At 39.0% G+C, this 27,997-nt stretch overlaps 1 protein-coding gene across 7 annotated transcripts in view; it reads left to right on the forward strand.

Annotated features, from left to right (window-relative positions):
- The window catches only part of LRRC4C (leucine rich repeat containing 4C), a 1,326,823-nt gene that overhangs the window by 762,716 nt on the left and 536,110 nt on the right, over positions 1-27,997 (forward strand). For all 7 annotated transcript variants that reach the window (XR_011489902.1, XM_070473155.1, XM_070473151.1 and 4 more), the window contains exon 4: positions 14,646-14,782. The gene's annotated coding sequence lies outside the window, so the exon portion shown is untranslated. The remainder of the gene's footprint in view (positions 1-14,645; positions 14,783-27,997) is intronic.

A 27,997-nucleotide genomic window follows, 5' to 3' on the forward strand; every position in this document is an offset into this window, starting at 1 on the left:
CCTTGGAATTCCACAGGCGAGAATACTGGATTGGGTCACCATTCCCTTCACCAGGGGATCTTCCTGACTCAGGGACTGAACCCAGGTCTCCTCCACTGCAAGCAGATTCTTCACCCTTTGAGCCACCAGGGAAGCCTGTTATTAGGCTATATACCTAGTAATAGAACTATTATGGAAAATGAACATCTTCAAGTTTTTATATTGCTAAAATGCTCTTTAAAGAGTTTTAAAACTTTGCAATCTCAGAAGTGGTTTAAATAAGTTTCCATTTCTTATATTTTCTGTTTTCTTCTCAGTTCCCTATACCATGTAGTGTTTTTTTTTTTAAGTTGAAGTATAATTGACAAATAAAAGTTGTATGCATTTTAAGATGTACAACTTGATATTTTGATGTACATGCATATTATGAAATGATCATTATAATGAACTAAATAACATCCATCACCTTATATAGTTGGTATTTTTCTTTTCTTCCTTCCTTCTCTTTCTCTTTTTGTCATGAGAACACTTAGGATCTGCTTTCTTAGCACATTTCAAGAATACAATACAGTGTTTTTAACTATAGGCGTCATGCTGTACCTTAGATTTCCAGGATTTATTCATCCTGTGTTTTAAAATTTGTACCCTTTGCCCAACATCTCCTCATTTCCCCCACCCCTAAGCCCTTAGAAGCCACCATTTTATCCTGTGTTTCCATGAGTTTTCCTATTTAGACTCCATGAATAAGTGAGATCACACAGTATTTGTCATTCTGTGTCTGGCTTATTCCAGTTTTCTCAAACTATCCTTGTCTAGATTGGGAGAGCTATTGAGACTCTCAGAAAGGATCATGGCTAACTTGCACTGAACATGTACCTAATACAATCTGAAAAAGAAAGTGGAATTCTCTACCTATGGGTAGCAGATATTTCTTTAGTGTCTCCAGCTCTTACTCCCAATAACATAAAAGACAATGATTCCAGATCTCTGGGTGCGTCTCAACCCATGACTTCTTTACTTTATAGAAACTTTGCATGTGTGTGTGTATGTGCTTAGTCGTTCAGTCCTGTCTGACTCTTTGTGACCTTTTGGACCGTAGCCCACCAGGCTCCTCTATCTGTGTAATTCTCCAAGCAAAAATCCTGGCATGATTTGCCATTTCCTCCTCCACGGGTTCTTTCCAACCCAGGGATCGAACTGGCATCTCTTGCATCTTCTGCATTGCAGGTGGATTCTTTACCTACTGAGCCATCAAGGAAGACCCATAGAAACTTTGCAGAAATCAACAAATTTAGTTTTTTTCCAAGAATAAAAATGAGGAGGTTTCAGGAGTCTACATTCATTCACTTATACCCTAATCTCCTAAATATATTTTGTCATTGCATCCCTTAAATATTAAAAGTATACTGTACTTGCTGTCATTCATTTCCAAATATTTTATAATATCAAGTATATTTTTCTTATTTTACATAAATAATTAAGTTGATCAATGTTCTATATAAGTCAGTTAGGTTAAGTTCATTCTTTGGGTTCAAGTCTTTTATAAACTTGACATTTTGACCAGACAAAATCAACAGGATTGGAACTAGTTTTGGTTTTGCTGAGAATGCTTGTGGCTCTTGTATAGTTAGTATTCCTATGTCTCTTCATTTGTTTTATCATCATGATATGTTGCTTAAGTGATTTAGTGCTACTGCTGCTGCTAAGTCACTTCAGTCGTGTCCGACTCTGTGTGACCCCATAGACGGCAGCCCACTAGGCTGCCCCGTCCCTGGGATTCTCCAGGTAAGAACACTGGAGTGGGTTGCTGTTTCCTTCTCCAATGCATGAAAGTGAAAGTGAAAGTGAAGCCTCTCAGTCGTGTCCGACTCTTAGTGACCCCATGGACCGCAGCCCACCAGGCTCCTCCATCCATGGGATTTTCCAGGCAAGAGCACTGGAGTGGGGTGCCATTGCCTTCTCCGAAGTGATTTAGTGAGGTCTGTTAAAGTCTTCTGCTCTGATTGTGCTAGCGCTAGTGTTTGTCGCTTTAGTTGCTCAGTCTTGTCTGACTTGTTGAGACCCCATGGATCCATGGACTGTAGCCCCCCAGGCTCCTCAGCCCATGGAATTCTCCAGGCAAGGATACTGGAGTGGGCTGCTATTCCCTTCTCCAGGGAGTCTTCCTGACCCAGGGATAGAACCTGGGTTTCCTGAATTGCAGATGGATTCTTTACTATCTGAGCTACCAGGAAGCCATGATTATGAGATCGCTTATTTCTCTTTTAGTTTTGTCATCTTTAGCTTTATATGTTTTGGGACCATGTTATTGTTATTAGATGCATTCAAATTTAGGAATGGTATACTTTACAGTTGTATAACTCCAGACTTTGTAGGGGTTCCCTCTTCTGTTAGAGACTTGCCAGTTTCTATTCAGATATATAGAGAAGTATCAGAACTATCTCATACCAAAAGTCATGCTTTTTGTTTTCCATAGGTTTTCTGACTTAATTTTAAATAAGGTGTTTATGAAAATATCGTTATTATATCTGTGAAATGAAAATATCTCCTGCCATATCAATAAGCAATTAATGCCACCACCATCAGCAATTTCTGGTCTCTAAATGTAAACGAGAGCTCCCAAAATTGTGATCCAACTTTTGATCTGTGATCCAACTTTTGAACTGTGGTGTTGGAGAAGACTCTTGAGAGTCCCTTGGACTGCAAGGAGATCAAACCAGTCAACCCTAAAGGAAACCAGTTCTGAATATTCACTGGAAGGACTGATGCTGAAGGTGAAACTCCAATACTTTGGCTACCTGATATGAAGAACTGACTTCTTGGAAAAGACCCTGATGCTGGGAAAGACTGAAGGCAGGAAGAGATGGGGATGACAGAGAATGAGATGGTTGGATGGCATCGCTGACTCAATGGACATGAGTTTGAGCAAGCTTTGGGAGTTGGTAATGGACAGGGAAGCCTGGTGTGCTGCAGTCCATGGAGTCGTAGAGTCCAACACAACTGAGTGACTGAACTGAACTGAAAACTGTGATCCAGTGGATGCTGCCACCTCCCAGGTTGTTTGCTGAGGAACCGGGGGAATGCAAGAAGCAAGAAGCGAGGGGAACAAGGAAACAGGATTAGTACCAGACAGCAGAGGTGCATATGAAAGGAATGAATTCAGTGAGCCCAGAGGCTTCCCTCTTCCCATACATAGAATACTAAATTCCTCAACATGATGCCTACTTTTGAGCTTCAGACTGCCTGCTCCCTTTCTTGCAAAATCGCATGTAGCCCGACTTCCTCTCCTGCATCCTTGGAGCAGTTTTCTCAGAGCTACTGAGTCACTGTCTCCCTGGCTCATAGTCTTAAATATTCCTACTAAATTAAATAACTATCTATTTTCATGTTGTGACTATATGTTTTAGAGGACATATCCTTTGGCAGATAAGGAAACAACTCAGAAAGTAACAATGTAAAGGTAATGAAGTAAGTGATTACCACCTGGATTTGAACTGAGGCCATTTGACTTTATAATGAGGTCAGATAATAGTTAAGATATTTGCTTCCCTAAGAATGAATGAATGAAATAATAGTCATGATGTTCCACGAAGTCAACCTTATCCTGTAAACCTAGCTGAAACGGTTGTTGGATGCAACATGATCATATGCTCTGCACATCTTATTTGGGGTTTTTCTAGGCAGAAGGGACTTGAACAGCTAACTAGAGTATCATAAGCATATTTAAACTTAAATTTTGTTTCAAAACATTAAAAAATAGAATATAGGAATGAATGAAAGAAAGATATACCCTGGCATTAGTCTCTTTTTTGAAATCAATATATTAACACATTTGTTATTGAGTTGTATGAATTGAGATTATTTGTCATGTTTCTGACTGAAGACACCAGATAGGATATTGTCATTATAAATACAATAACTCAGTTCTTGACTGTATGTTTATGTCAAAAGTCCTATTGCGATTTAGAGTGCCCAATGACACAAATACAATAAAGGAACCCTTCATTCATTTATGTTCAATAAGGCAATGCTAGAAAATGATACATTCTCTCTTCCTGATCATTAGCACTTTGGGTCTCATGATTCTTTATTAAATTTATTATTTCTTGGGCTATAATTTGCAAAGATTCTGTCTTTAGCATCAGTATTTCTTCTTTGGCTTCCATTATAAACAGTGTTTACAATTAAGTGGTAAAAATATCCACTTTGGGAAAATCACAGTAAGTGGGCACACAGCATCTGTCAATTTTGAAAGGGATGTGGTCAGATATGCAAAAGATGGTATTGATAGTGTGTATTTACATCAGGCCTTGAAACCTGAGAAAGTGTCAGCATCTTCTGGAAGTCTAAGAATCAGTCGAGAATCTCTGTATCTCACTTCCCTTAAAAGTTGCTCTGTGTTTTACTCTGCAGGTCGATAGCATCATGGGGCAAAATACACAGCTGGACACAGAGAATTGAGCCTTTGTTAGCGAGGATCCCTAAGACAGATCTCCATCCAAATAAAGAGGAGATGAGAAGAATTCGTACTATTGATGAGTCCCAATATTTAAGCATATGATGCCACAAAAAATGCAGCTTTAAAAAAAAATAATATGAGGAAAAAAGGTTTAATTCCATGATTGTTCAGTGGCAGAAAGAACTGTGCAAAAAAAAATTCAGAAAATCAGAAAACATAGTTAGGGCTAGGGCAATGTGGGAATGGCTAGGAATTGGCAGAACTCCATTTTTTAAAATTGGGGTATAGTTGCTTTAGAGTCTAGCATACAGAGTAAGTCAAAAAGAGAAAAACAATTATCATGTATTGACACATGCATGTGGAGTCTAGAAAATGGTCCAGATGAACCTACTTGCAGGACAGAACAGAGATGCAGACATAGGGAACAAATATGCGGCCATGGAGGGGTGGAGGAGGGTAAACTGGGAGATTGGAATTGACATATGTGTACTTCCACGTGTAAAACAGATAGTAGTGTTGCTGGCCAAGATCTTGCCTTTCTCTGCCCACCGAAGCCAAAAAATGAAAAACAAAACATGGAGACAGAGTTTGGAGGAAATAGACAGGTGACTTTAATTCTCACCTTGTGGCGAGGGGAACAGAGACGGCTCTAGCCTCAAGAACTGTGCCCCCCTCCCTGAAGAGTCTAGGGGCTTCTATAAGATGAGGGCTCTCAGTCGGGAGTTGGTGATGAGGAACAGAGGTGTTAGGATCATCTCAAAAACAGCCGTAGGCTAGTATCAATAACCCAGTAATTGAGTCTGGCTGTTCTGTCTCTGCAGCCTTTTTCTGATATGTAGCTACAAGGGGAAGGAAGTGTTGTAAGGGTAAGCAAAGGACGGTAGCTTCAAACTGTGGCTCCTGCAAAGTTAGGGGACAGAAAAACAAACAGTCACAGACACCCCGCGTTAGGAGCAGTTAAAGTGAAAAAAAACCCTAGGAATGTTCAGGCCTGCTCACTATGTATTCATCTTCTTTGTTCTCAGGAAAGGGAGAGAAAAAAACTCATTCCTTTTTTTTTTCTCCTTTTCACTGCAACCCATTTCTCTTTTTTCCCTTTTCACTGGAACAAATTCCTCCCCCCAGCCCCTTTCACTGCAACAGTAGGAACCTTCTGCAAAGTGCAGGGCACTCAGCTCACTGCTCTGTGATGACCTAAATGGATGGGAGAGGGGAGTGGGTGGGAGGGCCACGAGTGAGGGGAAATACCTATACATGAAGCTGGTTCACTTCATTGTACAGCAGAAAGTAACACGCAATGTAAATTCAGCTCTTTTTACTTCACCTAGCAAGGAAGGATGGTGGGCAGGGTTTGAAGGTAATTGTTCTAAACTCTGTATTAGAGGTCTGAAGCCACATCAGCCCACATTAGTGCTCCAAAACTTTGCCCTTCCTTTTATGTGAAGCGGTTTAGTTACTAAGTCATGCCCTACTCTTGTGATCCCATGGACTGCAGCCCACCAGGCTCCTCTGTCCGTGGGATTTCCCAGGCAAGAATACTGAAGTGGGTTGCCATTTCCTTCTCCAGGGCATACTCCTGGATTGAACCCAGGTCTCCTGCATTGCAGGCGGATCCTTTACCAACTGAGCTACTAGGGAAGCTTTGTAAGCTCGTACATGTAAAGAAGAGTGGATAATTTCCTGGCCTACTGTTAACTGCCAGTTAAATTCATTTATTTTGATCCCTAGCCAACCCCCCACCCCGAAATACTAGTGTCAACTAAGAAGTATAGTCACAGCCTGAAACATTTAGTGGAAATGTTTAGGACTGGAAACCAAGATTCTCAGTAGTTCAGAGATAACTGCTCCAAGGAGACTAGGGGAAGTCAGGTCTTATACAAATTGCAACAAAGGGAACAGGCTGTCTGAACATTAAATATCAGGTATAAAGTTAAGGAATTTAGCATACTATGTATGGGAAGATGCAAGCCTCTGGGCTCACTGAATTCATTCCTTTCATATGCACCTCCTGCTGTCTCAGGCCAACCCATTTCCTTGTTCACCTAAGAAGTGGCCAATGACTGCTTCTTGTATTCTCCCAGCTCTTCAGCAATCACCATGGAGGGTGGCTGCATCCTCTAGATTGCAGCTTTGGAAGCCCTTATTCACAATTGGAGGCCATAACTTGCTGATCTCAGTGGCATTTCTTATTTATTGATATAGCAGATATTTTCATTTCTGTCTAGTGGCTCAGACAGTAAAGAATCTGCCAGTTATGCAGTACACCTGGGTTCAATTCCTGGGTTGGGAAGATTCCCCTGGAGAAAGGGAATGGCTGCACACTCCAGTATTCTTGCCTGGAGAATTCCATGGATGGAGGAGCTTGGCAGATTACAGTCCATGGAGTCAAAAAGAGTCAGACACAACTGAGCAACTAACTAGCTTTGATTCAGACATGGAAAGACCACGGTGATTGAGAGCATCTAAGCAAATATTAATTTGCACCCTATTTCCATTAGTAAAATCTGACTTTAACATTGACAATGTTTTAATCTTGCAACTTCCCCTTAATTCAACTGTATTAATATTATAGATATAATCTGGTTACAAGGCTAAATGGTATGGCAACCCACTCAGATATTCTTGCCTGGAGAATTCCCTGGACAGAGGAGTCTGGTAGGTTACAGTCATTGGGGTCACAAAGAGTCAGACACGACTGAGTGACTAACACTTATTTCCTTTAGATAGAACATTATTCTCTTTGAAGCATCTTCATTTAGAACATATTCACTTTAAACCCTTAGAGATATTTATAAGAGGAAATTCCAACTTGGAGCTATCATTAGACTAACCGTTTTTAAAGTGAAAATATCTATGGTGTAAGTAGAAAAGAACATGGAGACTGATGTAAAGTCTGTATTTTAACCCTTGTTAAAGAAATAACTGTGTGCTTTTGCATGTACCTTGTAACTTTACTGAATATTAGCTTCTTAATGTTTGAAATTATGTATTCTAGGTAGAGACTTCTAAATTGTCTTGAGAATTAAATGCGATCACACAAACAAATACATTTTTTTACACTGTTTCTCTGACACTCAGAGACAGCTAAATAGACTTTGTTAAATGAAAACAAAAGCCAAACCATGTAAAATGCATAATGGTGGGAGATTATGATTAATTAAAAAGTTGTTACTTTAGAATGTTTTTTCATCAATTCATTTTAAATAAAAGCTGCAATTCAACATCAGTCAATTCACCAAAGTCTCTAGGGGAGATCCTGTTTTCCTGATTGAAGTTCAACAAATTTGGTGGCCTCATGATATATGGATTGTACTTTAGCAAAGGGATCAACAGCTTATCCAAGTATCTTTGACTCTAGAGGGAAATAACACTTTTAGGTGGAAACCTGCATTAGACTTGGACATCTGCATAATGATGGAAATTAGCATAGGTTTACATAGAACACAGCTCCATTAGAATTTTGATGCCTTAGAAAGGAACAGAAGGTTGTAAATTTCCTAAGGGAACGTCTCTGGAGGGTGTGAAGACCTGAAACAAAATCAGACCAACTAGCAGGTGTGCTGTGAATGGCTGAAAATAAAGAAAAATTCATCATTCTAGGACAAGTGTGTTGCATTTTTCTTAACTAACAGTGACCCATAATAGCTTGTGTGATATAGTCCTCTCACTTTTTAATGGATGCTAATAACTGGTAGGATTTCTCTCTTCTGCTTATTGAGAAGTGATATAGTATAAACCTATTCATTAGATAACTATGATCTCATCAATATATGTTTCCCAATGGAGAAGAAGAAAATCAAGAAAGGGAGAAGAGGTAAATGGGAAAAGAGGAAAAGAGGAGAGAAAGACAAAAAGGGTAGGGATGAGTTGGGAAAAAGAGGGAAAAGAAAAAAAGAAAACTATGGATTTAGCTTGATTTTATGGTTTAGCAGGCATGAAAATGTGGTCCCCAAAGTTTCTAGAATGTGGGACTGTAAGCAGATACAAGGTAGTTTAATGTACTCAAGATTCTGAAGATTATGTGATCTGCCATAATTTCCAGCCACACTCTGCAGATGGGGATGATAAGAAATAAATGCTGTCTTCCTGTTGGTACTGAGAGTAGGAAATTGTACTTGGATTTGTGAGCAAAAGACAACTTAAGAGCAAAGTTGTCCATGGCAGTGGGTGTATGCAGAGATCTTCAAAATCCTTGGGCAGCGGTAGAATGTAGACATGTGATTCCCAAAACTTTCACTACGAAGGTTCCTACAGCATTTTTGAATCCCATAATTTGAATTTTTTTCTGTTGAATAGAGTCCATAGATGTAATGACACTTAGTGTGTTTTTCATGCTATTATTAAGCAATCCACTACATATTTCTATTGTCATTCCAGATTGAGAATAGAAAACAAGGTTTCATCCGAGTTGATTTAAACCAAGCCACAGACATTTGATCTTTTAGATAGCCCTTATCTTATTGTAGATGATATTAGTCACTGCCTCTTTTGAAATATTGAAATTAGTGCCTGGTATTCTTACATAGGAGATTAACTCATATATAAAATAATAATATTAAAGATTAACAAGTATATAAAATGATAAGATTAAAGTATCAATAGAAAGGGAAGTGGACTGAGGCAGTAAATCACAGAAAAGTTAGATAAATAATGAGGGAGTAAGTTTGAAAAGAGATGCTGAGACTCCCTGGTACTCTTATTGTTGTTCAGTTGAGTCCGACTCTTTGTGACCCCATGGACTGAAGCACACCAGGCTTCCTTGTCCTCACCACCTCCCAGAGCTTGTTCAAACTCATGTCCATTGAGTTGGTAATGCCATCCAATCATCTCATCCTCTGTCATCTCCTTCTCCTCCTGCCTTCAATCTTTTCCTGCATCAGGATCTTTTCTAATGAGTCGTGTCTTCACATCAAAAGGCCCAAGTATTGGAGCTTCAGCTTCAGCATCTGTCATTCCAATGAATATTCAGGACTGATCTCCTTTAGGATGAACTGGTTTGATTTCCTTGCTGTCCAAGGGACTCTCAAGAGTCTTCCCCAACACCACAGTTCAAAAGCATCAATTCATAGGTGCTCTGCCTTCTTTGTGGTTCAACCCTCACATCCAAACTCACCTGTCTGTACATGACTACTGGATAACCACAGCTTTGACTAAATGGAACTTTGTTGGCAAAGTAATGTCTCTGCTTTTTAATATGCTCCCTAGGTTGATCATAGCTTTTCTTCCAAAGAGCAAGTGTCTTTTTATTTCATGGCTGCTGTCACCACCTGTAGTGATTTTGGAGCCCCTGAACATAAAGTCTGTCACTGTTTCCAATGCTTCCCCATCTATTTGCCATGAAGTGATGGGACCAGATGCCATGATCTTCATTTTTTGAATGTTGAGCTTTAAGCCGGCCATTTCGCTGTCCTCTTTCACCTTCATCAAGGGGCTCTTTATTTCCTATTTGCTTTCTGCCATAAATGTGGTGTCATCTGCATACCTTAGATTATTGATATTTCTCCAAGCAATCTTGATTCCAGCTGTGCTTCATCCAGTCCAGCATTTCTCATGATGCACTCTGCATTTAAGTTAAATAAGCAGGGTAAAAATATACAGCCTTGCCTTTCCCAATTTGGAACCATTCTGTTGTTCCATGTCCAGTTTTTTTGCTTCTTGACCTGTATACAGGTGTCTCCGGAGACAGGTAGAGTGATCTGGTATTCCCATCTCTTAAAGAAGTTTCCACCGTTTGCTGTGAAAAGGCTTTAGCATACTCAATGAAGCAGAAGTAGATGTTTTTCTGGAATTCTCTCAATTTTTCTATGATCCAACAGATGTTGGCAGTTTGATCTCTGGTTCCTCTGCCCTTTCTAAACCCAGCGTGAGCTTGCTTCATATACTGTTGAAGCCTAGCTTGGAGAATTTTGAGTATTTCTTTGCTACCATGTGAAATGAGTGCAATTGTACAGTAGTTCATTGGAGAAGTAAATGGCAACCCACCCCAGTATTATTGCCTGGAGAATCCCAGGGACGGGGGAGCCTGGTGGGCTGCCGTCTATGGGGTCGCACAGAGTCGGACACGACTGAAGCGACTTAGCAGCAGCAGCAGCAGCAGTAGTTTGAACATTCATTCCTTAGCATTGCTCTTCTCTGGGATTGGAATGGGAAAAGGTTTCCCAGTTCTATACCCACTGCTGAGTCTTCCATGTTTTCTGGCATATTGAGTGCAGCACTTTCACATCATCTTTTAGAATTTGAAATAGGTCAGTTGGAATTCCACCACCTCCATTAACTTTGTTCGTAGTGATGCTTCCTAAGGCCATCTTGACTTTGCATTCCAGGATATCTGGCTCTAGGTCAGTTATCATACCATCATGATTGTCTGGGTCATGAGGATCTTTTACGTATAGTTCTTCTGTATATTCTAGCCACCTCTTCTTAATATCTTCTGCTTCTATTAGGTCCAAACCATTTCTGTCCTTTATTGTGCCCATCTTTGCATCAAATATTCCCCTGTTACCTCTAATTTTCTTGAAGAGATCTTTAGTCTTTCCCATTCTATTGTTTTTTCCTCTATTTCTTTGCATTGCTCAGCAAGTGTTAAATTTCACCTTTCCTTTCTCCCTGAATTTAATGGCTATGTGGCTCATTCTCATAGTTACTAGTGCCAGATAAAGTAGAAGCAATGGGTGGATATTGAGCCAGACCCTGCACCTTGCTGTGTGAGAGATTTGAGAGAAGCCCTCTGTTTCCCTGAGCCTGGCTTTTCCAGCTGTAAAATAAGGCCATTGTACTGTGATCTTGATATTTCTTTCTAGTCTAACATGCTGTGATTTTTTTTTTTTCTTTAAAATCATTTTCTCTGAGCCTCATTTTTCTTATCTGTAAAAATGGGAAGAATGCCTACATCACAAGGTGACTTTGAGGATTAAAAGATAGCAATTTAGTGTCTTTCCCTGTGCAAAGCTACCTGATTCCTCAATTCAGTTATTAAGAGTTCATAGAATGAGTTCAGTTAGTTAAAGGTGTAACACTGTTTGAGTTTATTCAAGTTCAGTATTTCATTTAGCAATTGATGAGTTTTGGATAGTGAGGTTTTATCAAATGTTTCTGGTTCCTGGATATCTATGGAAGCACCTTGCACATAAGCTACCCTCAACACAGATTTATTCCGGTCCTTTGACCATGAAGATAGAAACAGCCTTGTTCAGCTTTGCATACCCAATATGCAGCAGTGTGCCTAACAGTCAGGAATGCCCAGGGAAAGTCTGTGGCTCTCAGGTAAGTCATGGAATCTTGCTGGGGCTCATCTTGGCTGTAAAATGTGCTTAACAATATCTATCCCCCATAGAGTTTTTGTAAAATAAAATGATAAAAGATCATTTAATACGAGGTAAATTCATGACTATCATATAGATATGAAATTATCAAGTGTAAAAGATTTTATATAATTCATTAATCAGTGAGAGAACCAGGAGAGTTACAACCAGTTAAAGGAAAAATCCAAAATAAAGACACATTTATAGATCAAGAATATTGAAATTAATGTGCTAAGGAGGCAAAACTATCTTCTTGCACAGTGAAGAAGCAAGTCTGTTGAACCTCTACTAGATGTGATTACATTTGACTATAGCAAATTATTTTGTACTGCCATTTATATTTTGCAGACTTGTGAATTCTGTAGAATTCTTCCACAGAATCACATGAGCAGAAAAATGTGCTGTAGACAATGTATATAGATTTCCACTGAAGCACCAAAATTTCCACATGTAAAGAAATTAGATAATTATGTAAATTATTTAATTGGTGCCTAGCACATAGCAAATTTTCAATAAATGGTTGCTTTTAAAATATGCAACAGTGAAATAGTCTCTTTTGTAAATACTCAATAAATTGAATCAGAACTGCAACTGTAACAATAATTTAATCTATTAATATTTCTTAGGTTTGGTATTTGTCCCCTCATGTAATTCATGGCCCTCTTCCTCTTTTTTAATACTAGTTCTACTATGTTTCTTTAACATATGATAAGAAGAATCTGCAAATTGCTGAACAAATTTAGATGTTTCTTTCTAGCATTAAATACAGTATTATCCTAATGGAATTCTTATAATAATCCAGAATGACAGTAGAAAATCCAAGTTCGAGACAAAAGTGGCTGTTTATTCATATATTTGTGGAAGGAAGACTCTTCTGCTGTCACTTCTGTCCAAGCCACAGTTCAAAGTGTTGAACAGGAGAGTCAGTTTTATGGAGTAAAAGGAGAAAATACTGATACTGTATCTAATTGGCAAGCATTCTATTAAGACAAGATTTTTGGAAATGTGGGAGACGTTCTAATTGGTATATCTGACAGTTCTTGGTTAACTGAAGAGGACAGATAAGAAGTTTAGGGTTCAGAAAAGTAAGGATTGCTCAATATTGAGAGCAGAGAATTTTCTGTGACTATTTCCTAGGACAGGAAGGTGTCCATAGGGTTCTTTGTTGCTGTCATAATACTCCTTTTAGGTTGGGAAGATAGGACCACTATGGCTGATGGTTTTTTACTATAAACCAGTTAATATAAGAGAGAGTTTAAGAAGTTATATGGTTTTGATGTGCATGAAATGATTTTGTTGAATTTAGTTGCAAGAGCCCCATGAATCCAAAATAGACATTTGAAATTTCAAGCCAGAACAATTGTGATGGGAGAAATAAAAATCATATGGTTATGGAAAGTAACCATAATTTTGATATGATATACAATGACATGGAATTTAGTATCAATTTTTCCTTGGAAGTCACCATAGTCCAATATCCAAGCCACTATTTTTCTTTGTCTTAAGCTGTGTGTGTTCTGATCACTCAGTCGTGTCCTACTTTTTGCGACCCCATGGAACATAGTCCATGGAATTCTCCAGGCCAGAATACTGGAGTGGGTAGCCTTTCCCTTCTCCAGGGGATCTCCCCAACCCAGGGATCAAGCCCACACCTCCCACATTGCAGGCAGATTCTTTACCAATTGAGCTATCGGGGAAGCCCTTTCTTAAGATAAATTCAGTGTAAAAAATGTTTGACATTATTAAAACAAAACAATATTCTATGTTCCTCTCCCAAACCTGAGTAACAAAAGGGTAATGGATTCAGCTTTTGTGCGTACATGCCTGCTCAGTTGCTAAGCTGTGTCCTATTCATTCAGCTTAGCTGGTCTTAAAAACTGACATCCCTGACATGTAAGTTGTTCACTTATGATCCGAAGAATGAAGCTAATAAAATCTTGCCAAACAGAGTTATAGGTAGTAAATGCTTAGAACGGTGGTTGCACTAATGGAATAAGATTATGTGGTTTTGCCACTAAGTTGTGTTCGTCTCTTGCAACCCCACAGACTGCAGCCCACTATGCTCCTCTATCCATGGGATTCTCCAGGCAGGAATACTGGAGTGGGTTGCCATCTCCTTCTCCACGAATAAGATTATATGTGTATATATATATATATGTGTGTGTGTCAGTTACTCAGTCATATCCGATTCTTTGAGAGCCCATGGACTGTAGCCTGCCAGGCTTCTCTGTCCATGGAATTCTCGAGGCAAGAATACTGGAGTGGGTTGCCATCGCCTTCTCCATGTATGTACATATATATGTGTATGTATGTGTGTATATATATGCAACTAGCAAAGTCCCAGGCCCATAGTCGCTTCTCAAATGTTAAATTCCCTTTCACTTTCTCAAGACATGCAGGAACAAGACAATTTTAGTGAAATCTATTATATCAGGTGTATAGTCAATAAACTTTCATTAACCCTTTGCCACTCACCTGGTCTTTTGCTAGGTGCTATTTGCCAACTGCAGATACAAAGCCTTATTAACATGCAATATTGTTTTTAAGAGAGAAATGTTTTCTTCCTATCCTTTTCTATTAAACAAATAATAAAAATGTTCAAGTATGGCTTTCCCACTGACTCAGTGGTAAAGATTCTGCCTGAAATGCACGAGATACAAGAAAATAGGTTCTAACCCTGGGTCAGGAAAATCCCCTGGAGAAGGAAATGGCAAACCACTTCAGTATTCTTGCCTGAAAAAAATCCCATGGACAGAGAAGCCTGGTGGGCTGCAGCCCATGGGGTCCCAAAAAAGAGTAGGACTTGACTGTGCACACAGGCATGGGTGCTATAATCTAATCGATCAACCTGCATTTACTGAGCATTATATATTCCTAAGTATATCCTTTTATTCTTTTTTATGTAGGAGTTACTGGAAAAGCAGAGATGATCTATGTAGATTAGCAATATGGAAACATCCTGAAACCACTCTGAAGTCTTCGTAAATTGGCTGGATTCAAGTTTCACAGATAGGAAAACTGGTCCATGGACAATTTGCTACAGGTAAGTGAGAGGTATAATTTAATCTGTTAGAAACTTCCAAAGACTCATTAACTGTGGGGTTGCTAATTATGTTTCAGGTGATTGTAATGTTCCTTTGTACAGCTGACAGCTTCTCTTGCCTCCCAAACATACACATGTGGATGCCAACATATGGCTAAATGTCTGGCCGTTTCATCTTGTTCATTTCGGCTTCAGTCAATTACAAAAGGAGGAAGCAGGGGGAAAAAGTACCCATCTCATAGAACTTTTACTAGTAATGATTTATGCAGAGGGGTGAGAGTCCAACTGTTCCTGGAACAGATGTTTCTTTGCACTGCCCCAGGAGTTGAAAGAGCAGCAGATTGGTCTGCCCAGGATTCAGAATGGAACAATCAGACAAATGGTGATGTCCCCCTCCTCCTTTGAAACCAGGGCAGTAGTTAGGTCATTAGTATGGAACAAAGTGTTTGGGAAAGGTAACTGGTTTTTTATTCTCCTTTTGAAAACCTGGTGAGGTTGGGACACCTGATGTGGTATCAGCATGAAAATGTTTTCTCGTGGGCTGTTGGGAAAGCTGAACTTGCCTGAATGAACCAGGGGGGAGAATGAAAGTCCAGGGGTCTCATACAAGTGTCAGTTCAGGGGCTGAGCGCATGGGCTGTGGCACGGTCTGTAGCTGCATGTTGTAGCATCAATGGTCAAGGCCACGTGAGCCTAGAAATCGGAGACATCCAGCTCTGTGAAATGGAAATAATCTGCTTATTCATCTGTGAGGCTCAACTCTATTAAGGAGAAAAAAAAAATAGTAAGCTGAAATTCTAGTGGCATTGAGCTCCATCTATGGCAAGGGAGACATTTGTACTTGCCCTTTCAATTGGCAAATACTTGCTTGAATCTTTGTTGCTGTTTTAAGAGTAAAGTAGGAATCTTAGAATTGGGCACTGGGGCATGCAGAATTGTCTTACATTTTCTGTTAATATTTAGCTCTCTCTGAGTTGCATGTATGACAGCTACCTGTCCTGGATTCATAACTAAAGATCTTCCTTGAAGACATGTATCCATTTTTGCATCTTGTCCATCACATTGTATAGATTAAGCTAAATGGAAGACATGCTATCTGTCTTCTGGGAAACCACTGTGTTTGGAAAGTCACATAAGAACACAGATATGGGGGTGATTTTTAGCATGTAAAGTGTTCTCTAAAGATGAAAGGCAATGGTAAGGTCAAGATAAGGTAGCAGCCCATCAAGAGGAACATGAATCAGCAAAAAGAGGAAAGACCTGAAAGTCTTATTTTTTGTTGCTGTTGTTCATTTGTTTTGGGGGTATTTTAAGAGCATGTGATTGCCCTCTTTTAAGAATCTGCCTCAATGCGGGAGACCTGGGTTTGATCCCTGGGATGGGAAGATCCCCTGGAGAAGGGAAAGGATACCTACTCCAATATTCTGGCCTGGAGAATGCCATGGACTGTATAGTCCATGGGGTCACAAAGAGTCAGACACGACTGAGCAAATTTCACTTTCCCTTAGTCCTTCTATCTACACAGAAGGAAGGATGTTTTCTTCTACTTTGGCTCTTTTGTTTATCAGGAAGAAAGACTCATCATAGTGACTGTAGTAAAAAGATAATTATTTTGTTTACATGCGTGGGCTGCAATTGAAATAGAAATTGAAAACAAGGGAAAAAAAAGATAGTTCTAGCATTTTCTTATATGTCTGTACCATTTTCATCAACAATAAGAAACTTATCCTCTTTGCAGCTCTACTTCTCCCTGAACATGTATTCCATCCATTCGTCTCTCTCTCTTTCTACCTGACTCTTTCTATCTCTCTCTCAGCTTCTGATTCCTTTTCTTACCCTTCCTTTATTTGATTCTTTCATAATTTTGCCTTGAAACTAGCTTCTCATGGCCTCTCTGGCAACTTCCCATTTATTCAGCTTCTAATCTTACCGCTAATGGCCTGCATATGGGTTACACCTAGGAAACAGAAACTACACTGGTTATTATAATAGATAAAATGTAATTTAAGAATTATTAACCAGATATTGGAGAATTAAAGAGGTGAACAAGGACACTGATAAGTCTTAGAGGTTGCAGGAAGTGGCTACTTTGACTATAGAGCAATAGACATAAATTTGGCATGAGAATTCAGAAGATTGGAGGAAGGACTTTATAGAACTGAAATTCAGGGATCTTGAGTAGGCTTGCTGCCTGAAAGACAGAGGAACTATAGAAGCTTGGGTGAGAAGGACTCCATCTTGCTGGGATTAATGTCTATAAGAAGAATGAAGTCCGTTTGTAGGTATAGTGCCCCAGGAGGTTGGATTGGGGACCACAAATATGTGGGACTCAGAATTTTGTGAGGAAACCTCTTGAGTGAATGTTAACAGCCTGAAGAATTAGAAGGGAATCCACAGGCAAAGATGGAGCCAGATCTCTGAGGGCGGGGTACCAGACAGCTAGTGCTGTTATATCATCTGGAAGAGGGTCACTGATGTTGTTTTTAGGAGTATGGGGAAAATGAGAAAAACTGGAATCAACTCTTGTGTAGGGTGTAAGTCATGAACAGTTTTCCCTCCAGCTCTCTAGTCTCTCTCTAACTGTGTCTGTTGACAGAAACAGGGAATCAGGTAGCAAAAGAAAATTGTGCTTTGCAGAGACCCAGGCTCAGCATTTCAAAGCGAGATGGAGGAGAATGGATTTGAACTGAGACAGCAACTTAACAGTGAGCATAGAGCCTGTCCCTGTTTACATGTAAAGGTATGCGTGCGTATGTGTTTAATTTCAAATGTAAGAATCTCATTGACTTGATTCATCTCATCACTCTGATCACAAATTTTGACTTAGTTAACAGATTCACCTGACTAGTCTAGTGCCACTTTGGCTTCAACAAGTGACATAAGATGATGGATTATAAAAGAATAAATTGCTAAGCATTCCTCTTAGGACCATAATCTGTTTTTCTGAAAAACAACTAAGGAATTTCATGTGATTGAACATGCATACATATAAAAATATGTAAATGTGATATTGTTAATGATTGAGTTTTAAATCAAGCTTTCTATTGTGAAACGATTGTACATTGACATGTAGTGTTAGGAAATAACATGGAGAGATCTCTGTGTCCTCTTCCTGCATTCCCACTAATGATAATATCTTACAAAACTATAGGACAGTATGCCTACCATGATACTGACATTCTACAGTCAAGAGATTTTCTGTTACCACAAGGGTCCCTCCTGTTGCCTTTTTATAGCCACACCCACTTCATTTCCTTAAGCACAGGGCATTTTTATACTTTTGTCATTACAAAAATGTTGTGTAAATGGAGTCATAAAGTATGCAACATTTGGGGATATGTTTCTTTCATCCAATATAATTCTCAGAAGATTCATCCAAGTTCTTGAGTGCATCAACAGTTCACTGATTTTTCCAACTGAGTATTAATTTATGGTAAAGATACATAACAGTTTATTTTACCATTCACCTTCTGAAGGATGTCTTGATTATTTCCAGTTTGGGGCTATTGCAAAATGGCTAGAAGCAATCATGTACAGCTTTTTGTGTGAACATAAGATTTCATTTTATTGTCCCAAGAGCAGTTGCTAGATTATATGGTGGTTGTATACATATAGTAGGTTTACCCCCATTTTATTTAGAGATAATTGACATATAACGTTGCATGCGTTTAAGGTATACAATGTGATGAGTTGATGCATACACACTGGGAAATGTTCACCCCAGTAAGGTTAGTTAACACATGCCTCTTCTCAAATTGCCCATTTCGTTATTGTTTTGTGGTGAAAACATTTAAGGACTTTTAAATTAAAAAAAAAATCAGCAAAATTTAGCTATATAATACAGTGTATTTTTTGGGAGGGGATAATATAGTAAGTTTAATCTGTATGAAGCATAAATAGGATGAATAGAAACAAGCAAATAAAAATCAGTCTTTAATTACAGACCAGTAATAAAAGTATTTGGTACTGTGTAATGCAAAGAGCACTGCTGTTATTATTGTTGTTCAGTCTCTAAGTCCTGTCTGACTCTTTGCGACCCCATGGACTGCAGCACGCCAGGGTTCCCTGTCCTTCACCATCTCCTGGAGTTCGCTCAAACCCATGTCCATTGAGTCAGTGGTGCCATCCAACCATCTCATCCTGCATCACTCCCTTCTCCTCCTGCCTTCAATATTTCCCAGCATCAAGGTCTTGCAAATGAGCTGGCTCTTCACATCAGGTGGCCAAAGTATTGGAGCTTCAGCTTCAGTATCAGTCCTTCAGTGAATATTAGGGTTTATTTCCTTTAAGATTGACTGGTTTGATCTCCTTACAGTCCAAGGGACTCTCAAGAGTCTTCTCCAATGCCACCGTTCAAAAGCATCAATTCTTCAGTGCTCAGCCTTCTTTATGGTCCAGCGCTCACATTCATATGACTACTGGAAAAACCATAGCTTTGATTATACTGTGTGTGCATGCTAAGTCACTTCAGTTGTATCCAACTCTTTGTGACACTATGGACTGTAGCCTGCCAGGCTCATCTGTCCATGGAATTCTCCAGACAACAATAATGGTATGGGTTGCCATGTTCCTCTCCAGGGGATCTTCCTGACCCAGGGATGGAACCCACATCTCTTGTGTCTCCTTCATTGGAAGATGGGTTCTTTACCACTAGCACCACCTGGGAAGCCATATTATAGACAGGGTTATGATCAAGCCTAACCTCTAGTCACTGCCCTGTTGCCAACTAGAGAGATTGATTACAGGGCCTCTATATCCTCTGGGGTTTCTATTTTAGAACAAAATATAAACTTTTCTGTGAAGAAAAAAGGTTTCAATTCCCCAAGAATGATGTAAACCTCACATTTGAGATATCTGGAGTTTACATCCCCAAATATCAAAGCAGTATAGTCATCGTGCTATACTTTAGATCCCTAGAACTTACTCATAACATTAGAGGAAATTTGTACTGTATGACCAATGTCTATTGCTCCCACCTCCTACCCTGGTAACAATTTATCTACTCTTTGTTTCTGTGATGGAGTAGGAAATGGCAACCCACTCCAGTATTCTTGCCTGGAGAATTCCATGGATGAGCTATAGTCCATGGAGTCGCAAAGAGTCAGACACAACTGAGAGATTAACATGTTGCTTCTATGAAACAATAGAAAGAAATAGTAATTTTTTTATCTGTTTTTAGGTTTTTTTTAATATTTATCTGTTTTTAGATTGATCTGATTTTAGATTTCAAATATAAGTGAGATGATACAGTATTGACTTATTTCACTTAGCACAATGCCCTCAAGGTTCTCCCATGTTCTTATAAATGGCAAAACTTCCCATGAATATTCATTGGAAGAACTGATCTGAAGCTGAAACTGAAGCTCAAGTAGTTTGGCCACCTGATGCGAAGGTCAGACTCACTGAGAAAGACCTTGATGCTGGGAAGGATTAAAGTGGTTAGATAGCATCACTGACTCAATGGACATGAATTTCAGTAAACTCTGGGAGATAGTGAAGGACAGAGGAGCCTGGTGTGCTGCAGTCCATGGGGTCACAGAGAATTGGACATGACTGAACAACAACATATATCAACTATATATGTAGTATGATGTATATATCATATATATGAGATCTATGTCTATGTACACAGTACCTTCTTTATCAATGTATTCATTGATTGACACTTGGTTACTGTGAACCATGCTACAATGACCGTGAGAATATAGATATTTGTCCAAGATACTGATTTCATTTCCTTTGTATATACACCTAGAAGTGTGGTACCTGGATCATACAGAGTACTGTTTTTCACTTTTTTGAGAAACCTTCATACCATTTTCCATAGCGGCTACACCAATTTGCATCCCCACCAAAAGTTCACCAGGATTACTTTTTCTCTATGTCTTCACCAGCATTTGCCTTGTTGAAAATAGTCTAACAAGGTAATATCCATTGTGGTTTTAATTTTCAGAGAAAATGTTTTGAACTTCAGTAGAGTTTAATTTGGAGAAGGCAGTGGCACTCCACTCCAGTACTCTTGCCTGGAAAATCCCATGGATGGAGGAGCCTGGTAGGCTGCAGTCCATAGGGTTGCTAGGAGTCAGACACAATTGAGCGACTTCACTTTCACTTTTCACTTTCATGCCTTGGAGAAGGAAATGGCAACCCACTGCAGTGTTCTTGCCTGGAGAATCCCAGGGATGGGGGAGCCTGGTGGGCTGCTGTCTGTGGGGTCGCACAGAGTCGGGCACGACTGAAGCGACTTAGCAGTAGTAGCAGCAGAGTCCAGTTTATCAGATTTTCCTTTTGTGAATCACAGTTCAGTGTCCAGTATAAGAACTCTTTTTCTATCTGTAAACCCCAATGGTTTTCTTCTATTTTTTTTTCTAAAACTTTTAGTCTTATTTATTATATTTAAGTTCACAACCCATAACCCATTTTGTGTTAACTTTTGTATAAGATGTGAAACTCAAGTCACATTAAGGTTATGTTTATGGCTATCCACTTGCTCTTCTTGGCACTAACATCTGTTGATTGAATTTTACATCCATTTGGAAATCTTCTTGGTTATTGATATAATGAGGAATTTGGGTATTATATTCTGAGACCTTCAGTTTTAGCTGCCTTCTTCTGATATTGCTTCAGCAGGGGAAGTGGGGTAAGTTGACGTCAAGTCAGAGTAGAAATTCATATTCCTTGTCCTTATTTGGCCTCTGTTGACACATGAGTAGATGGAGCTCTTCATTATTCTGAGTGTGGGCAGGTGTTCCAGCTCTTACCAGATATCCACTGACACATCACTGGCTGGGAAGTATAGGAGGGAGTGTAACCACCACCCACTTGGCCACCACTGACCCTATGGGCAGAAGAGTAACTTCATGACTTCTGGGAGGTGGTCCAAGTCCTGACTCTCCATTAAGCCAACTCTGATACATTTCTAGCATGTCGGGGAAGGTCCCTGTTACTGCTGAGTGAATGTGGAAGTCCAGGCTCCCTACATCACTTGCATAGAGAAAGCAGAGAAGAATGTTCTAGTTTCCTAATTGGCCTTGTCTGACGGTACCTTGGTGGGGAGTTTAAGGACCTTGTCATAACTTGGTGAAGGTGAAAGCTTTCTTGGCATTGGTTAAGGATAAAGCAATAATTTTTGGAGGTGTCAGCTGGATAAGGGGAATTGTCTTGGAGCCTTCCATGTTGCTAAGCTGCCTTTTCTGTGTCTTGTGGGGCAAGACAGCAGACTTTTGATTTGGTTTGTTTTTTAGACTGCTGTTGTGTTTAGTTGCTTAGTTGTGTTCAACTCTTTGAGACCCCATGGACTGTAGCCCACCAGGCTCCTCTGTCCATGGGATTTCCCAAGCAAGAATAGTGGAGCAGTTTGACATTTCCTTCTCCAGGGGATCTTCCTGACCCAGGGATCGAATCCATGTCTCCTGCAAGTCTCCTGCATTGCAGGTAGATTCTTTACTACCGGGGAAGTCTCTTTTTAGTCTGCATATGCCAGCATTTCTGAGTTTGTGGTCTCTTCTTCTTCAGGTCTGGTGTGTATGAAACAAAAGGAAATCCCAGGAACTCACTATTGTGTAATTACTTAGATCTAAGCTTCATAGACTGCCTGTTTCCTACTCTCTACCTTTCAACTCCTTCTTATATATTTATTTTTTAATATATACTGTCCAGGGATTTTAATTGTACTTAGTGGGGTGAATAGGAAAATGAAAGTCTAATCTATCTTCCTGGAAATAGAACCCCTTGGAAATGTTTTTGAAGACATTCTGATGGGTCTAATTTTATTGTTAAATTTTAAAAATAATAATTCAAGTAGAACTATAAAGGTGTAAAGACAAAGAAAACAAAGCAAGCAAGTAAAGAAACTTTTACTAAGCTTTTACTGAGTCCAGTCTCCTGTATTTGAGTAGGAACACATGCAAACCTATCTCAAAGAAAAGATTACTTCACACAGTAGAATTTTTCATTCAATTATTGAATGAAGGAATAATTACCAAATGAGTTAATCTGCTAAATTGTCTCCTATATGTTAAACAATATTCTAGGCAGCAAGGAAGGTATCTCACATATGTATATATATTTATAATATAGACTCAACTACCAAGTTATATATAAGCCAGTAATACTGCTAAAATGGAAATACGACTGTAGCTATAATATATAAAGTAGAATGTTGTCTTTCATCTCCTCGGAGCAAGGCAGTGTCTTGTTCATCTTTGTCTGCTACTAGTGCCTAATGGAGCACATTAGTCATCTTGCATGACTTGCTCTAGGAGTTTAGCAGAGGAGGAGAGAGCACTTGGAGCTGCTGGGAAATAATCTGTCTTGTATTCTCCAAAAGCTCTGGAGAAAAGATGTCCCCTTTCTCCCAGGTGGCTCAGAGATCTGCCTGCCAATGCAAGAGCTGAAGAAGACATGGGTTCAATCCCTGTGTTGGGAAGATCCCCTGGAGGAGGGCATGGCAACCCACTCTAGTATTCTTGCCTGGGAAATCCCATGGACAAAGGAGCCTGGCAGAATACAGCCCATGGAGTTGAAGAGTCAAACAGAGGACACAAAACATTACTAAGCAAAGTATACATTCCTTTACCAAGTCAGAAAATTCCTTGTGTGAATCCTATCCCTGCAAATGAAGCAAAGTATTTATTGTTCTGACCTTGGCAGAAGCAGAGCAGAGATAAGTATCATTTTTCATACATATATCCTAAAATATTTAAGATCAAGTGCTCCCTCTCATCATTCCTTCTCTAACCCCAGATACCAACCAAAATAGCTTCATGTTTAACAAGGTACATGTATACTGGTGGCCTGGGAGTTAAGTGTCAATCCACTCATCTGAACATGCACAAAGGGGAAAAAAGCAAATAATTATAATGAATAAATAAAAATAGCAGCATATAGTAACAAGATGAGTTAACTTCACTATCCTTTAGACAGGCATGAAATCCATCCTTAAACATAACCCAAAGAGGAGCTCTTGAATGTCATCAATTTATTGTAAAATCCAACAGTCTGGGCATCACATAAACAATGACTTTTCAGTTACCTAAGGACAGAATTTCATCCACAAATATAAAAGATCCTTGGCAGAAAGTCAGTGTCACAGCTAATGAACTCTCTAGCATTTCAGTCCTGGATCAAGGGATGTGAGAGGCTTAGAGAAACCAACAAGAACCCCGATGATAGGAATCTTGAGGCAACAAAAACATGTTTAATGCAAGGCAAGGGGCCTCCTGCGAAAGCTCAAAGTTCTGCTCATCGCAGGCTGATGAAAAGACAGCTTCCTGATTCCATCATAGACACTCAAGAGGGTATGAACTTTGACTTGTGTATTTGATAAAGCAGTGGTAGGCTTTCTCAATAATGAGAATTTATAGGATCAAGTTTTTTAAAAAGCTTCCTGTTTTTTATTTGGTTGGCTTTTTCATAAGAGTCTCACTCTTTGGATGAAGAGCTCTCCATGAATGCCTAGTTCTAAAAACTAAAAGAAAGAGCAAAGTGTGAAGTGCAGTGAGTTCTATTTTATGTGATTTTCAGTGAAGAACAGGGATGGCACGTTGAACTGAAAAGGTGTTATTTTCCTGTGATACACCTATTTTCATGGAAACCCATTTTAATAGATTGATTCTTGAGACAGAACTCACACCCCTAAAACTTCCAAGAATTCACAATCTTATGGCAAATTCTATCTCTCATTTAAAGTTTATAGTTGCCACAAATTGAAATGATCAGGGTGCTGTATAGTATTCAACACAGAAAATAGCCTGAATTAGCAGAAAATGGTACTATTCTATGAGTTTTAAGCTTCACAAAGTTTATTACATTTTAAAATTTTCTTATGTATTGTTTTTATTTCTTTTAAAATATGAACTTAAATACCTTTAAAAATATATTAGCTTTAGCATAAGCAGAACATGTTTTGTTGTTAGAAATTTAGAAATAAAATAATGTGATAACAATCACTTCATTAAGGAAAAGAGATTAAAAACATCAAAAAGATGGATGAAAATGGCAGTTTCTTCTTATTGCCATCATCTTAAGTGGGATTTTTGCAGTTTTTCTGACTGTATAATATAGATTTAGCCAATTTTTCTGAGCCACCTTCACATGACATAGTTGAGGGTTGAGAGGTAGAGGTAAGAAACAGAGAATGTAATCAGAGAGATTGCATCTTCTTGCCATATTCCAGCTTATTAAACATAACTCAGAAGTTTCCAGATGTAATAGAAGCACTTTTTGAGAGAAAAATCAGCCCATGTCTGCTAAGTCTCCTACCCTGTTTGTCCAAGTAAGTAGAACGATCATATTATTGGCAGTACCTCAATTTTCTCAACTTTTTTTTTTTAAGTGACAAATGTGCTAAATATCATGGGTATTCCTTATGCTTGATTTCTCACATTTTACATCTTTAAGGTCCATATTCCTGGTGCAAATACAATGAAATATCACTGCAGTAAAGCAAAATGTTTCACTGTGCACATTTACTGTTCAAGAAACCAAACCAGAAACCAGAAATTTCAAGGCAGTAAAACAATTTGGGACAAGCATTCTATTCAGCTGAATGGTATGCTTCTATTTCAGAGAGCAACTCCTAAATTGAGTGTCTTGCACAGAGATAGCACAGCGGTAACAAACTGTTTAATGAATTTTTTTTTTTTAGTACATTTGGAAATAACAAGATAGAACCAAGATGTGCTGGAAAACCAGCTCTATGAGGGAAAGAAAAGAAGGGAAAAAGGGAAAAAGAAGGGAAAAAAAAAAAAGGCAAAAAACTCTGGTTTGTAGTGTTTTCCTCTTTCTGTGGTATAAATACTTGCCCTATGGCCCATTTTACCAATTTTAATTACCAATTACCATTTTAACATGTGTCACTGCACAGGGATGGGAAAAGATGGGCGCGATGCTCTCTTACAGACTGGTACAGCCTGACTCCAGTCCCGTACTGGTTAAGTCGCCTAGATTTGCGTTCATGTGATTTGGCAAAAGAAAATTGTGCCACCGATTTCCTGTAGGTTAATTAGCTGTCTTGATTTTGACGTGGACTTTTCAGTGCAATGCAAGAGACCCCAGTTTGATTCCTGGGTCAGGAAGATCCACTGGAGAGCGGATAGGCTACCCACTCCAGCACTCTTGGGCTTCCCTTGTGGCTTATCTGGTAAAGAATCTGCCTGCAATGTGGGAGACCTGGGTTTGATCCCTGGGTTGGGAAGATCCCCTGGAGAGGGGAAAGGCTACCCACTCCAGTATTGTAGCCTAAGAAATTCACAGAGTCAGACAAATGAATGACTTACACTTTCACTTTTCACAAGTAATTATGACAAAATGTTACTTTTTTCCATGTAGGCTACTTGTAGGAAGAAAAGTTGTAAGAATACCTCCTCCAGGAGTTCCCATGCTTTTGAAAACAGATAAAAACCAAGGAAGACCTTGAGGAATTTCCTGAAGTTGAAAAAGAAATCTCTTTAACTAGGACCACCTACTTTGGGGCCTGGGCGCTGTTAAGCATGCCTTGAAGAATCCTTATTCTTAGCCACTCTAAGCTCAAAAACTGAATAGAAGAGCCTTAGGCAAAGCACTCTTTAGTAGCATGGTATATTAACTCTTAGAATTTATAAAATCCTTTCAGTCCCCCATGTTGCTGAACTAGTTTTGAAGTCAAGAAATTTAGTGCACAGAAATGCGGGAAAAAACTAAAGAAATCTTGAGGATAGTTTATGATTAAAACAATTATTCATTTTATAACTTTTATGGGTCAAACTCTGAGCTAGAAAGTCTCACTTATTTTATATTTGTATTCAATTTGTGTGTTTACTCTTTAGGGTAAAAGTGGAAATTCTTTCATTTAATGAAGATGGGAAAGGGCATCCCTGGAGTTATTAAAAATATTTTACTAACAACAACAATGTATTAAACATCTACTATGCCCTAGAAAATTCTCATTTACCATTGTAGTTAATAATCAACAATATTTCTATTTTATAGATGGAATAAATGAGACTGCGGCTGAGTGTTATGTTAGGTCATGAACGAATAAAGAGGAAAAACTGGATCACAAGTCAGTGTTTCTTTGGATTTGTTGCTTAACATGTGTTAATTCAGTCAGTCAGTCCACAAATGTTTATTGAGCACCCACTAAGATTCAGCCTTTCCTCTTTGCTTCAGGGCTATAGCAGAGAACCACACCGATACAAATTTTAGCTCTCACCAATCTGCATTTTAGTTGGCAGAGACTATCAACAAACAAACAGAATAGTATTAAATCAATGCTATGTTGGATGGTAACAAGTTATATAGAAAAAATACAAAGTAGGGAAGGTATGGGAGTGTATTGAAATTTTAAACCAATAATCAGAGAAGGCATCACTAAGAAGGTGAGAAAATTAGATTGTGAAAGACCTTAGATGTGCAAATATCTGAGTTTCAAGATGAAACACATGTCGAGGTCTTCAAGTGGAAGCAGACTTAGTGCATTGGAGGAGCATCAAGGTTTATCGTAGCTAACCAGAAGTAAGTTTGAGTAAACTCTGGGAGTTGGTGATGGACAGGGAGGCCTGGTGTGCTGCGATTCATGGGGTCGCGAAGAGTCAGGCACGACTGAGCAACTGAACTGAACTGAACTGAACTGAACCAGAAGTAAGCTTGGGAGAAAGGGATGGGAGTTAAGTCCTAGACATGCAAGGTATGGAGGAAGATGCTCAATTCCTTTAACTTCTGTGATGAATGTAGACTGATGGGAGGAGCAGGTGAGAGAAAAAAGAACAAAAAGCAGGCTGCTGCAATAATCCGTGTGAAGAATCGTAATCTCTTGTGCCATGACAGTAAAGATGCGACTGGTAAGAATTGGTTGGATTCTGAATATATTTTGAGTAGACATCATGTGTGGAATGATTAAAAGTAGACTGTGAGTGAAAGTGAGATTTTCTGAATAAAGAGAAGCTTCCCTTTACAGTGATGGTGAGGATTGTGGAAGGAGAGATTTGGGGGATAAAGAGGTTTGGGAAGATAAAGAACTTGTTTTCTCAATGTGGTGAGATGGAGGAGATGCAGAAATAAAGAACATTATTTAAAGTATAAGTTTCAATAAAGCTAATCTATATAAAAGCACTATCAGTGGTAGTTTCTTTGTCTTTAGTCTCAGCTAGGTGATATAATTATGTCAAGACTGAGATTTAAAGACTGGTTATAATAGAATTGGTGGACTATAGACAAGACTTCATATGCAGAAAA

This window comes from Odocoileus virginianus, chromosome 10 (assembly GCF_023699985.2).
Source record: "Odocoileus virginianus isolate 20LAN1187 ecotype Illinois chromosome 10, Ovbor_1.2, whole genome shotgun sequence".
In the NCBI taxonomy this organism is placed as follows: Eukaryota; Metazoa; Chordata; class Mammalia; order Artiodactyla; family Cervidae; genus Odocoileus; species Odocoileus virginianus.